This window comes from Echinops telfairi, unplaced genomic scaffold (assembly GCF_000313985.2).
Source record: "Echinops telfairi isolate 266 unplaced genomic scaffold, ASM31398v2 ScPeMD7_8;HRSCAF=38, whole genome shotgun sequence".
Taxonomy (NCBI): Eukaryota; Metazoa; Chordata; class Mammalia; order Afrosoricida; family Tenrecidae; genus Echinops; species Echinops telfairi.
The window spans coordinates 8,381,837-8,395,260 of record NW_022103905.1 but is presented as its reverse complement, the minus strand read 5'-3'; the positions used below and the strand labels follow the sequence as shown (position 1 = coordinate 8,395,260).

The following is a 13,424-nucleotide window of genomic DNA, read 5'->3' as shown; positions in this document are numbered from 1 at the left end:
GGGGGGGTGGGATGGACTCAAGATACACTTGACAGTAGCCCTGCCTTATGAACATTACAAAGAAAGCCCATTCCCGTGTGCCTTTATAACCACACATTTAGGAGAGGTTAGGATTTATATCACATAATGTTGAGGGACACGATTAAATCCCTAACAGTAATTATAAAGGCCACGACTGAGCCTGCCAGTTCCCATGTCATCCTGTGCCCACCCTGAGCTCCTACGAGGTGTTTCTCAGGGTTTGCACTGGTGAATTTCTCCAGAGCACTGTCTTTGGTCCCAATAACGGATTAGTGCCCAGCATGAGAAAGCAGGCCTCTTAGTACAAAATGGACAATCTGAGGTGTTGTTGGCATTCCAGAGCACCCTCTGACATCAAGGTGAAGATAGCCTTTTACCTGCAATCTCAGTCCGGCTTCTTCTTCTTCCTTGTGTTTCCCCCCATCTCCCTCACCTGTTTTTCCGGGAAGAACTTAATGAACCACTTACATGAGAATTCACAGCTGAAGATCTGTTTCTGTCAATGCATCCACTCACCCTTGGCACTATTCCTGGAAATCAGAAAACAGGAATAAAGAAATGTCTTTGGACCTGTGGGTCCCAACCCAGAAGTCATGGTAAAATCGTGGAGGCGACTGGAACCATGGGAGTCCAGGTTTCACTGGAGGAGGGTCACACTGAAATGGCACGTACTCGGTACCTGGGATTTTCTTCCCGTGCTCCTGGCAAACGGCCCTGGGCCTAGGCGCCCATGCTAGTGTTGGAGCTGCCAGCATGTCCGTGAGTGAGAGGAGGAACTGGTTGGGCTCAGGGAGTCCCTGTTGGGAATAGGGTGGAATGAAAGGACCCCTCGAGAAACCTGGGTCCCATCAACGATGTCTGTGGTTGCTGTGTGCCTCTGGCAACTCATTTCCCCTTTAGACTTCCGGTTCTCCTCCTGTGTTCAGAGTTGAGGGAAGGTGGTGGCTCTGTACAGAGTCAACCTACTGTATAGTCCTTGAGTAACTAATATGTATGGGTCCCAGCACTTCTATACTTAATTCTCTTAAAAGCCCAAAGTGTGGGTAATAGTATTCCCATTTCAAGATGATACATTTACGGCTCAGAAAGGAGAGGGACTAGCTCAAGAACCTGGGACAAGCAAGACCCTAAATTAGAGCTCTGCTACCCACTCATGATGCAGTGTATAAGTGTGGACATAAGGGTTCGATCATGTCCTCGTATATTTTGTGTTTGAAAGTTTTTTGTATAAACATATAAATGTGAACATAATTTTATAAGACCTATCATTTCTGGATATGTAATAGTTACCCAAAGAGTCCTAATGGCAAACTAGTTAAGGGGTTGGCTGCTGAAATGAAAGGTTGGTGATTTGAACCCACTCATGGGGAGCAAGATTGGATGGCCTGCTCTCATAAAGATGACAGCCCAGAACCCCCCTGGGTGGGGCACTGTTACACTGTCGCATAGGCCCCTCTGAGTGAAACTCAACTCAACCACACCTAACAAGAACAAAGAGCATAATTCATCGGCACTGTGCAAGGTGTCATGCTGAATATTGGAAACCTGAACCACCACCACTTGGACCACGCTGGCAGGAGAGCTCAGTCCCTAGAAGGCCTTTGACAGGAGGGAGTGACACTGTGGCTGCCCCAATGGGTTTAAATGTACAAGCAGTTGTGAGGATGGTGCAGGACTGGGTGATGTTTGGTTGTGTTGTAAGTAGAGTCACGAAGAGTCAGAATTGACTTGCTGACACCTAACAGCACGCAGTCACAAAGCGATTATTGAAGTGGACTCTTCCTTTCTAGACTTCTTTTTCAATGCTATTTTAAAAAATGAAATATTTTGTTTGGTCTTGTTCCTCTCTTTCAAATCATAGCCAGTCATCTGCAGCATACCAATCTGTTGTGAGACGTAAAAGTACTTAAGAAATGTGTATTGGTGCTTGCTTTAGCAGCACGTATACTAAAATTGGAATGATACAGAGATTAGCATGGCCCCTGCACAAGGATGACACGCAAATTTGTGAAGCGTTCCATATTTAAAAAAAGAAGAAATGTGTATTGTGTTAGCCTTTAGCAAAATGTTTTGATGACTTTAGTTTAACAATTAAGTAGGGGTGGTATGATTTCTTTCTTTAAAATAATTAATTAAATAAAAAAAAAGAACCTGTAAATAGATCAAGGTCTGTTTGTTGACCTCTTGGCATGTCCTCTAGTTGTGTCTGATGGGATACCATGCTCTGGCCCCAAAGTCTACCCTTTGCACTCCCTCAGGAGCTCCCTGCTCTGCTCCCCGCGTTGCTTTGCTTCATGCCCTCAGTGTTTTGCCTCGGTGTGGTGGGGTCAACTGGGCCAGTCCCGACATTGAGCAAGGGACATCGTGTCTCCTCGTGGCACCAGCCATATGGTCCACTCTGTGCATTGGCTGTTCATAGCGGGGATATCGTCCTCGGGGCCTGGTGGGCCAGGATGTGCTCCACTCTCTCTTCTTCCCCCTTCATTTGCTCCCGTGTGCTCTGATCAGACATGTCCCTCTCCCCAAGCTGCAGCTTCAGTGCTGTCCTCTGATGTAAATTCTTCTGGGGGGTGGGACGGTTGTCCACATAGCTGTCTCCTTTCCCCAATGGTTTTCTGTTGTTCTTCCCCCTGGAGGGGTGTGTGTGGTTATGTGTCAGTCATTGTGATTGGCTAGGACTGCTTTCTTGAGAACATGTCCAAAATACATGAGACAAAGTCTTGGGGTGGCATGATTTCTTATTCAAGAAATGAATGTGATTGTTGCATGAGAAGTGCACTTTTTCCATTGCAGCTATAAAATACTGTTTTCTAACTCTGTAAATATCAATATGGCACTTATGCATTTCGCAAATAGGACATTTCTTTTTCTCAAGTCCTGCTAACTACCCTGCATCTCCACTGAAGGACGGGACAGGCGAGGGCACATGGAGTGTCTTGGTTTTATAAAGCTGCCAAAATAGAGTAGCGCGGAGTAGCTGGCTTCAAAGAACAAGTCTTCTCTCACAGTTCTGGAGGCCAGAGGTCTGTAGTCAGGACTCTGTCAGCCCTTGGAGAAGTTCCTTCCTTGTCCTTTCCAGGGTCTGGTAGTCCTAGATGTGTTTTTGTTTTTCCTTGGTTTATAGATGTATCTTATTAACCCTGTGATCCAGTCTCTGTGCCTGTTCTGAACTTTTATAAAACCCTACTTAGAAGGGATTAGGATCCACCCGATGTTGATATGATATGTTTTTGTTCATTTAGCTTCAAAGGAAGAACATGGTCCCATACAAAGTCACCTTCATAGGCCTCTGCCCTGTCTGTTGAGGGATACAATTCAATCCACAGCAGAGGCACTTTGAAAGTGCCTGCAGGTCGTCTAATCTAATCTGATCTCCCTGAGCATGGGCTGCATATTAGAAATAGTTGGAGGAGTTTTAACAAACAAATTAGCAAACCAATGCCTGGGCCAAACCCCAGAGCCATTACATACAGACGTGGAAAGGTCTTAGGGTAAGGGCTTTGTACTTTCAAGATGATTCTGATGTGCAAATAGGGTTGAAAACCTCTAACCTAAACCACAGCTATCTCTCTTCACCGATTTATCTCTAATTTTAAGACATTCAAAGGTTGGAATTCCACATGCATTTAAAATTCCTTTAGAAAATAGAACAAGTTACAAAGAAATCATCTGGTAATCCATTTTAACCTCTTCTTTAAAAATCAGGATTCATTTTTTAATTAAACACACACATTTGATCCATTTCTTGATTTTTTAATTCCTTTAGAAATTAAAATGAAAATTGTTTTCTATGTTCATCCTTTGTATCTTTCCCTTTTACATGTATTACAATATGGGCTCTATTGTCGACTTTTACCTATCTATGCAACTTCCAATTTTTGTTATTTTGTCCCCTCATAGACTCTGTCCATATAGATTTTAGACATGGAGAAGAATGTAGAGATTCTGTGCTGTCCAGTTAGATACCCACTAGCCACATGGGGTTGCTGAACTTGAAATCTGGCTTGTGCAATTGAGATGTGCTATAAGTGGAAAATATACACCGGCACGCAAAGACTTCCTGTCAAAAAAAGTAAAATATTTTGTTAATCATTTATTTTTTATTCATACCTTTAAAATGATACTTTTTATGTTAAGTTAAATATGGTGTATCAAAATGAATTTTCCCTGTTCTTTTTACTTTTTGGAATAAAAGAAGATGGCTATTAGAACATTTAAAATAACATGCGTGTCTCACATGTGTGGCCTGTTTTTTATTGGACAGCGATGTTCTAGCCAACACCTTCAGTTTCAGGAACCCTGGTAGTCTTGTGGATGAGGCTGCAAGGCCAGCAGTTCAAACCTACCACTTACTCTTCAGGAGAGCGATGAGGCTGGCTGCTTCCGTTAAGATTGGCAGTTTCAGAAACCCTGTACAGGGTGGCTATGAGCTAGAATCGACTCCAGAGCAATGGGTGTGGTTGTGCTTTTTCGTTTTTAAATAGGTTCTGAAGTGTAACACTTTGTTGTACACCAGTCTGAGATCTAGATTTCAAATGGCTCTTGATCATCAGCTTTTGGGGCAATACATCCCACTTTCTACTTTTCTGAGTTTGGGTAACCTTTGCTCAAAATTTCCAGGCTCTTTCAAAGAACTGTCCGTGTTAGTCTTAGTTCATCACTTTTTTATTTTGGAAACTCTGCATTTTTAAGGAGAGAGAAGGATTTATTTCGCTACAGCATTGCATGTTCTATGCACTATATCCGTCTGCCATTGCTAGATACCACTTAAAGATGGAAAGACTGTTTCAATAGGAAAAATATTTTTTTGTCCAATGCGATGTTCCGCTTGGAATGAGTGATAACTTTCATTGAATAATTGTGATTTAAACATTTGGTTTCATTTTTTCACTATGTATATATATTTCTATCGTTAAATTAGCACGTGGTAGGTAAGAACAAGTTGGAAAATAAGATAAAGTAGAAAGAAGAAAATTATCATTTATACCATTTTGTGAAAGTAATACTTCGCTGTTTTCTTCTTTCTCTCTTCTATGTCGGCATTTTCTATAATGAAGCATATATTTCATTATTCTCTTGTCTTCACTTCACATTGCATGATTACTATTTTCCATCTGTTTATGTGGTCTTTATATAGTCGTTGTATGCCTTTAAAGGCTCTATAACACTTCACTGAATACACACAGGTCACTTAAATAATACCCTATCGTTTAATGATTTGTTTGCTTTCAACTTTAAGATGCAAGCGTTTGATTTTCCAAAATTTATATTTCTCTCTCAATTTTTTTTCACAAGAATGGGCTTTTGTGACATATATCCAAACACACCCAGGGTAGTTACATGAACCACACTACTTCCTCTAACTCGAGCAGCCGCTCTCACCTGGGGGTCGCGACACTTTGGGGGTCGAACGACCCTTTCACAGGGGTTGCCCGATTCATAGCAGTAGCAAAATGACAGTGATGAAGTAGCAACGAAAATAATGTTATGGTTGGGGGCCACCACCACATGAGGAACTGTATGGAAGGGTTGCGGCATGAGGAAGGTTGAGGACCACTGGTCCAGAACTGACAGCATTCTTATGCAGCTAACTGACAGTCGTTTTCATCAGGACGGTCAGGGTTTAAGGGTGAGAAGGACCACATTGGGCTTATTGACTAAATCCTCAGACAGTCCAGTTCCATCAAACACTGGTGTCTTCTAAATGGGTGGCTGTCAGATCACCACCAGCAAGTCCCAAGTTTATCTTTTCTTAAACATCAAACTACCCCCACCCCAAAGAACAAACCCCAAATGTTCTGCTTCATAAAATGTGTTAGTAATGCGTACTAATTTCCATATAGCAATGACTGAAAGCAGCTTGAATGTCATTTTTATAGTCACCACACACCAGCATATATGAAGTCAATGTCTCAGTGCTCGCCTGTAGAGTTCCCACGGTATGTTTGGGCAGTGGTTCAGAAGTGTGGCTACCAGACCCTTAGGCAGAGATCTCTTCTGTATCCCACCAGCTGCAAGGACAGAGGCGGCTGAAGGGATACATCATTTGCTGCTGAGTTCATCACTATAATTACCCAGGAGCGGGGGTAGGCTCTTCATGGGTGGCATTATTCACTGCTGGATCTTGTCTCGAATGTCAGTCTTGGATAAGAATGTGTTATTCATATTCAATGTGCTCTCAGTTTTTCTAGGAACATTCATGCAACAAACAAGCAAAATACAAGATCTCATTGAACTTAGGTGCCTGAAGCCGACACACACTTAAGTGTGTTTGTGTGCTTCTTGGGATTGGAGAAACCGGCACACACAAAGGAGGTTCTCAGATTTTGTTAATCACATGGAGAATCGATAGGCCCGCCCTGAGTTCCAGTATTGGAATCCGTGAGTGGTGCGAGCTGTGAATGCACGCAGCTAATGGAGTTGGATGTTCTCATATCCAGAGCCTAGGTTCCCAAGTTTCTTTGGTTCACTGCCCCTTTGCAGGAAAAAACAAACGAATCAACCCCCAAACTCAGCACCCCCCTGGCAATGAAAATATTTTATGCTGTAGCCTATAATCCAGAATGATGTGTCAGCATCTGCCGTTACAGCCTCCTCCCCTGGATCATGCCCGTGCCCCGCAGGGGAGCAGTATCGCCTGCTTTGGGGAACACCTGTCCAACTCCTAAACCAAATTCACTGCCATTGAGTCAATTCTGACTCCTAGTGGTCGTACATGACAGAGTAGAACTGCCCCCAGTGTGTTTCTCAGACTGTAACGCTTTATGGGAGTAGAAAGTCTCATTTTTCTCCTGAGGAGCGGCTGGTGGTTTTGAACTGCTGACCTTGCAGTACCTTAAAAGGAAAGCCTGGTGATGCATTCTGAAAAAGCAAGCAAAACCAAACTCGCTACCACCGAGTCACTACTGAATCACAGCAACCCCACCACTAACAATCCCTTTGGACCACAGCTCTATCTGACACCATGAGTTGGGATCGACTCCTGGACAGCTGATATTGAGTTGCTCGGCTTCAGCAGGCCCGTGGACTTGCCGTTGAAGTGGAGAGTTCCATGGTTAAATCAAAGGAAGAATCGCTTTCTGAATCGTTTATCTCAAGCTCACCAGGGTGCTTTATAGATTATGATCTTATCACTGGGTTTTAGGATACAACGCTGTAGATCTGGATATTTGGAAGTAAAACTTGAAAAGTAAAACTTGATTCTGATTCTTTTAAAATTCTGTTAAAAAGAATACTTGGCTATGGGCTTTTTAAAAAAACAACGAGTTCTCTACTTTTTTGGAGTTAGTGAACGTGGTTCTAAGAGTCATGTTTAGCTCATGCCGCTAACTCAGAGTAAAAGCATTTCAAACATAGTTTCCCCTCAATAAATCAGTTTCAGTTTCTGAAGGCTTGGTGTGATCATTTTTGGGGTTGTTTCTACATGTTAGGTTTGCAGATGAAAGGCTCCATTGCCAGTGAGCTGGCTTCTGTCCTTGTTCTAGTTATTATACATGTTTTACCATTGTGATTACATGATTAATTGTTATATGTTATATAAAATTGATTAATTTTGTTATATAAAATTTATATGTTTTTGTTATATGTTATATAAAATTGATTAATATGTTATATAAAATTGATTAATTTTGTTATATGGCACAGATGCATTTCTGGATGTGTTAAATTTTTAACTCTTGATGAGAATATTAAGCACCATCTTCCTCTCCTGGAGTGGCCGGTGGGCTCCCTGGGATGCTTAAAAGAGGAGATGCACTTGCCACACCTTAGAGCAACATCAACTGGCTATCAAGTCAATGCCAGCGCAGAGGGACGCTCCAGGACAGGACAAAACTACCCTGGGGATTTGGTGAGACTGTAACTCTTTACGGGAGTAGAAAGCCTCATCTTTCTCTGGTGAGTGGCTAATGATTCTGAACTGCTGGCCTTGCCATTAGCAGCCCCTTGTGCACCCCTTGTGAAATCTCATTTGAGCATTCTCTCTCTCTAAATTTCTCCTTCTCTGCTGCTGTCCTTTCATCTTTTCTTCTGCGACTTGGTTTTCAGTACAGTTGTTTTCCAGTTTCCTCCTTCAGCGTCTCTGGTCCCTCGCATTTATGTCACTTCGTGACTACTCAGATCATTTCTGGAAATAACTTCGATGGCTTAATATTTTCCATATATTTTAGAGTGGCATCTTATTTGTCTGTTGTGGATAGCATGAGCTGGAATAGCATGAGCAAAATATAGAAACTGCTCACGACCCTGCTACTGAGAGCAGACAACGACGTCCCTGCGTGCTGCCGCCTCCCCACTGCCAGCGTCTCTTTTCTCCATTATTTTCTCTTCCTATCTTTTCACACAGTATTATTTTGAAAATAAAGTGAGATTCTACTATATTCTATTGTAAGAAGTACCCCCACTACCCCATCCAAATTGCTCCCCTAGTACGAGTGAATATGTGCTTAGTTGGATAAGGTGTTTGCAGATTATGACAGTCTTGTGTCAATTTGGCTGGGCCAGTATTTTTAGTTTGGCAGTTTGGCAATCCCCTCTAATGTGACCTAATCCTATATGGTCACCTCCATAATGGGATCGCCTGTGAGCTTAAGAAGATTAAGGTGGTCACAGCTTTCTGACGTCACAGCCTTGATACAATTGGAAGGATATTTCCACAGGGGTGTGGCCTGCTTCCTATGTAAGTGGATGCTGTGGCAAAGCTTTTGCTGGATCCAGATCATGCATTTAGCTTGCCTACTTCTGGTTCTTTGGACTTGAGCCCGTGGCCTGCCATACTGCCTGCTGATCCCAGGAGCCACCAGTGATTTGCCATCTGCCCTGCCAGTTGATGTGCCAACCTTGAATTTATTCACCCTAAATTCAACAACCAATTCTTAGAAGAGAAGGGAAAGAGAGACAGAGGAGCAAAAGGGTGTGTGACTATGGAGGCAGAGACTGGAGTTAGAGCCCCCTATGCCAGGGCACAGGAGCCTTGGTGGCACAGTGGGTTAAGTGTTGAGCTGCTAACCCAGCAGTTCCGTGATTTGACCTCACCAGCCTCTCTGAGAAATCAGGGTGTGGCAGTTTCCTACCCTAAACCTTGCCAGACTCAGAAACTCCATGGAGCAATCCTACCCCTATAGGGGTACTCTGATTCACAATTGACTTGATGCCTATGGCTTTGATTTATCGTTTCAGTCAAGGGACAGGAGTCTTGGTGTCTCAGTGGTTAAAGTGCTCAGCTGCTAACCAAAAAGTCGACGGCTAGAACTCACCAGTCGTTCTGAGGGAGAACCGTCCGGCAATTTGCTTCCATAAAGATTGTTGTTGTTATGTGTCATTGAGTCAGTAGCATAGAACAAAACACCATCTGGTCCCATGCCATCCTGCAGTGGTTGCTATAGGTGAGGCCAGTGTCACAGCCATGGCGTTACTGTCTCCCATTGAAGACCTTTTCTTTTTCTAACCTCTCTACGTTCCCGAGCCTACTGCCCTTTTCCAGGATGATGGCCCTTTGCCTCCTCATAACGTGTTCAAAGTTTATGAGACAACCGTCTTCACTGCTGAGGAACATGCTGGCTGTACTCCTTGCATGACAGAGCTGCTCATTCTTTGGGCAGACCATACGCAGGACATGCAGTGTTCTTCATCCACACTGTAACCCAAGGGCATCCATTCTTCTTTAGAGATCCTTGTTCTTCTGCGCGCTCTCATGTGCAGATGAGGGGAATGAAAATACTGCAGCTTCGAGCCCGGGCACCTTAGACCTCAACGTGACATCTTTGTGTGGAATGATTTAAAGTGGTAAGGGGGGGCCATCTTACAGCCTTGGCAATCCCCTGGAAGAAGTTCTAGTCTGTTCTGTAGGGTCATGATGAGTCAGAATCAACTCCACAGTGACTTTTCGTTTTTAGTTTTTTTTAAAAGTCAAAGGATACCTGAGACTACTGAAAGCTAGAAGAAACAGGGATACCTGCCATTACCTCTATTTCAGACACTAGTTTTCAAAATGGTGAAAGAATGCATTTCTGTTGTTTTAAACCATCCAGTTTGTGGTAATTTCTTACGGCAGTCCCAAGAAACGAATGCAGCTTTTTGATTTTTACTTGAGAGGGCCAGTTCTTGTTAATCCCTTCACCAAACAGCCATTTATTCAATGCCTTCTCACTGTCAGGCAGAATGCTACATGCTGGGGATCCAGTATTAAATGAGAATAGATTCTGTTCTGAAAATAGTGTGATCACACATAAGTGGTAAATAATAAGTTGTTCTCTTATGATGCTTATTACACTTATTCTCTTATTGTACTTATGCTTCATTGTTTTTTTAAACCCATCGGTAAGGCATGTGAGCACAATGATGTGTTTTCTGCAGAATACGCTTTTGAATGTTCCTGTCGGTGCACAGTCTCTGTGTACAGTTTCTGTAGATAAAGCAATGCCGGATGGTAGAACATCTTGGTACTGGCTTTCGGAATCTGTGTTGCAAATGGTACCTTGTTGCAATCATTCAGGGGAATGTTGAACCTCCTGTGCATGCGAGAGCAGGATTTTCAAAAGCTACAAGTTGATTTCCTTACTCCGTTTTAGGAAAATCCCAATTCTCAAAATATCACCTGGCTGATCTTTGGTAAGGATGTAACCAGGAACCAGTTGCTGTTGAGCCAACTTTATCTTGTGCCCCCCCCCGCCCCCCCATATGTTTGAGAGTAGAACTGTGGTTGCTAGGACTTTCGCTGGCTGGCTTTGGGGAAGACCATTTTGCTGTGAGATCACAGAAGGAGAGGGAAGAAAAAGGTCGGGTTGGAGAGCATAGAAAGCCAGACCAGTGGTTTTTGGATTAGATGTAAAGAAGGCAAAGGAGGGCAGCATCCATCCAATGACAGCGCTGAGAGAGTCAGGAAAGAGGTGGGTGCAGGACCCCCAGGGAGGAGGTGGGGTCGGTGATGGCACAAAGGGATGGCAATGGGAGAGTCCTGAGAGGATGTGTGGGAGTTGCCGACTGGACACCTGATGATCTGCCCTCTAAAAAATTACCCCGAAGAACCTGGGGGATTTAGGAGTTGCCTGAGTAAGATCGTCAGCAACAGAGAGTCTGACAAGGGCATTTTTTAGAGGACCGTTTAGAGCCAAAAGGAGGGAAAGAAGAGTGTAATTGAGAGTGATGCTGGCCATTCAAGAAAGAAGGGAACGGAGATGGGAAAAGTGTTGATGGCATGTTTTAAATGGAGCTATGTGTATGGTAAAATAACCTATGGTTTCTATAAGCTGTGGAAAAGCATGCACATTTCTTCTGCCGGGCTTTACATTCGCCTGATGTTCAGTGTTAGGCACACGATGGGGATGCAGAAAGAGAAGCCATCTGTTGAGAGAAGGAACTGAAAGCTGGAAGAAGGCGTTGAGAGTAGAAGAGGCATCATGACAAGGTCGCGGACACCAATGGAGATTTGAGGGGCTCTGTTAGCAATAAGGAGGCATTTCATTTAGAGAACGTAGCGTTCACTGTGTGACAATCGTCATAGGTCAAGGCTCCCTCAGGGATGTGAAGTAGAAATTTGCCAGAGGCAGTGAGAGTAGGAACAGGGCTTGGTGTTGACTACTCTTCCGTCCATTCAGTCCACACACCTGATGGAGCCAACATTATGTTTAATACTGGTCATACAGAAGTGGTTAAGGATAATGGTGGTTCCCACCTGCAAGGACTCTAGTATCTAGGAGAAGAGAGGATACATTAAAGAGATGGATATTTTACAGGACAAGGTACCATGATGAAAGGAAACAGTGCACAGCAGGGAGGGGGTACTCTAACACAAGTCTGGGGGACACTTGAAGGGATATCATTGTCTCAGAATAACCCAGAGCATAAATGCCTCCCTGCAAAGATCAAGCAATGCAACTGCGATGTAACATCCAATAAAGATCTAATTGGATGATGAGGTGTGAATGGGGGAAAGTAAAGGAGGATTATAAAAGGGCCAAGGCTCTATAGAATGACTAGCTCTTCAGAGGCTTATTGCAGAGGAAGACTGGAATGTGGTGGGTAAATCATATGGATAGTTGCAAGAGCACAAATCTCTCTTTTCCATCCCTCTTTATCGCTTCAACTAGAGGCTCCTGTAAAGGCGGTTTAGTCATAAAGGGTATCTTCACAGGTAGGTTGCTTGTTCTAAGCGGGCTGGACAACACTGTAGTAGCACCTCTGTTGTCTTTCTACCCCACACAGCAGGAGGAGGATGGGGAACACGCTGTCCAAACAACATCTCTGGGCTTGGGACCTGCCCCGTCCTTTGCCATCTTCGCAATCATTCCTATATTTGAGCCCATTGGAGCAGCCACTGTGTCAGCCCACCTTTGTGAGGGCATTCCTCCTTGCTGCTGCCCCTCCGCTTTATCAAGCATGACGTCCTTTTCCAGGGACTGGTCCCTCCCGACGAAATGTCAGTACTACAGAAGACAAAGTCTTGCTATCTACCCTTGTCTCTGAGGAGAATTCTGGCTGCATTTCTTCCTAGACAGATTTGTTTGCTCTGTTCGCGGTCTGTGGTAGTTTCAATATTCTCCACTGGCACCAAAGTTCAGAGTCTTCTTGTCTTCCTCATTCAATGTCCAATTTTCACACGTCTGGGACCTAGGATTCTGCATTTTTTTATAAGCCTCTCATGAAACCTTTATGCCTGTTAAAGTTTGCATACCATTGGATTGATGCTGCAAGATTCCTCTCGGCCCTTAAATTCTACCATCAGCTTCTGATCATCAGCTTTACTGTGATGATTCGAAGCCAAAGATGGAAGTGAGACACTCAGCAAAATAAAAAAGATCTAACAGAAAATAGGCGTTTGGAAGCGTAAGGATGACCCGTATGGTAAAATCATAAAGATGGTAGTGGGAAGGTAGAGTTGAGTTGGGTATAAGAGATTAAATCAGAATGTGGAGAGGAAACAGCTAACCATCGGATCATCCGCCCATGAGTATGTTGTATTCCAGATAGAAAAACTTCTCCTTATCTATCATTTATTTACTGATATTCACGGAGTGTTCACTGTGCTTCAAGCACTGTGATAGATGCTAGAAATGTAGGCAAACCAAAGCAGACAGGGGCTTGGTAGCCACTAATAAATGTTTGTCTATTTCATGGAAGTGGCCTCCATGATTAATTTCATTCGACATAATGTTTCCAAGGTTCATCCATGTTGCAGCATGTATCAGAATACCATTTCTCTTTATGCCAGAATAATAGTCCATTGTAGGGAGGCAGCCCATTTTCTTCATTGATATGTTGATGGACACTCAGGTGGATAACTCATGTTCAGTCCTTGTGTACATTGTTCCTGGGATCCTGTACCTTGCTGCCTGATATTTCAAGAATGGGAGAAGGCGGGGTCCAAGTGGATTTCATTTTGGAATTAGCTGAGTTCAAGATAACAT

At 43.5% G+C, this 13,424-nt stretch overlaps 1 protein-coding gene and 1 non-coding gene across 2 annotated transcripts in view; both read left to right on the top strand.

Moving 5' to 3' along the window:
- The window catches only part of ATP8B4 (ATPase phospholipid transporting 8B4 (putative)), a 254,036-nt gene that overhangs the window by 81,417 nt on the left and 159,195 nt on the right, over window positions 1-13,424 (top strand). The window lies entirely within an intron of this gene.
- Window positions 1,945-2,048, top strand: LOC115868228. Its single transcript, XR_004045490.1, has one exon. It is a non-coding gene; the product is annotated as a U6 spliceosomal RNA (small nuclear RNA).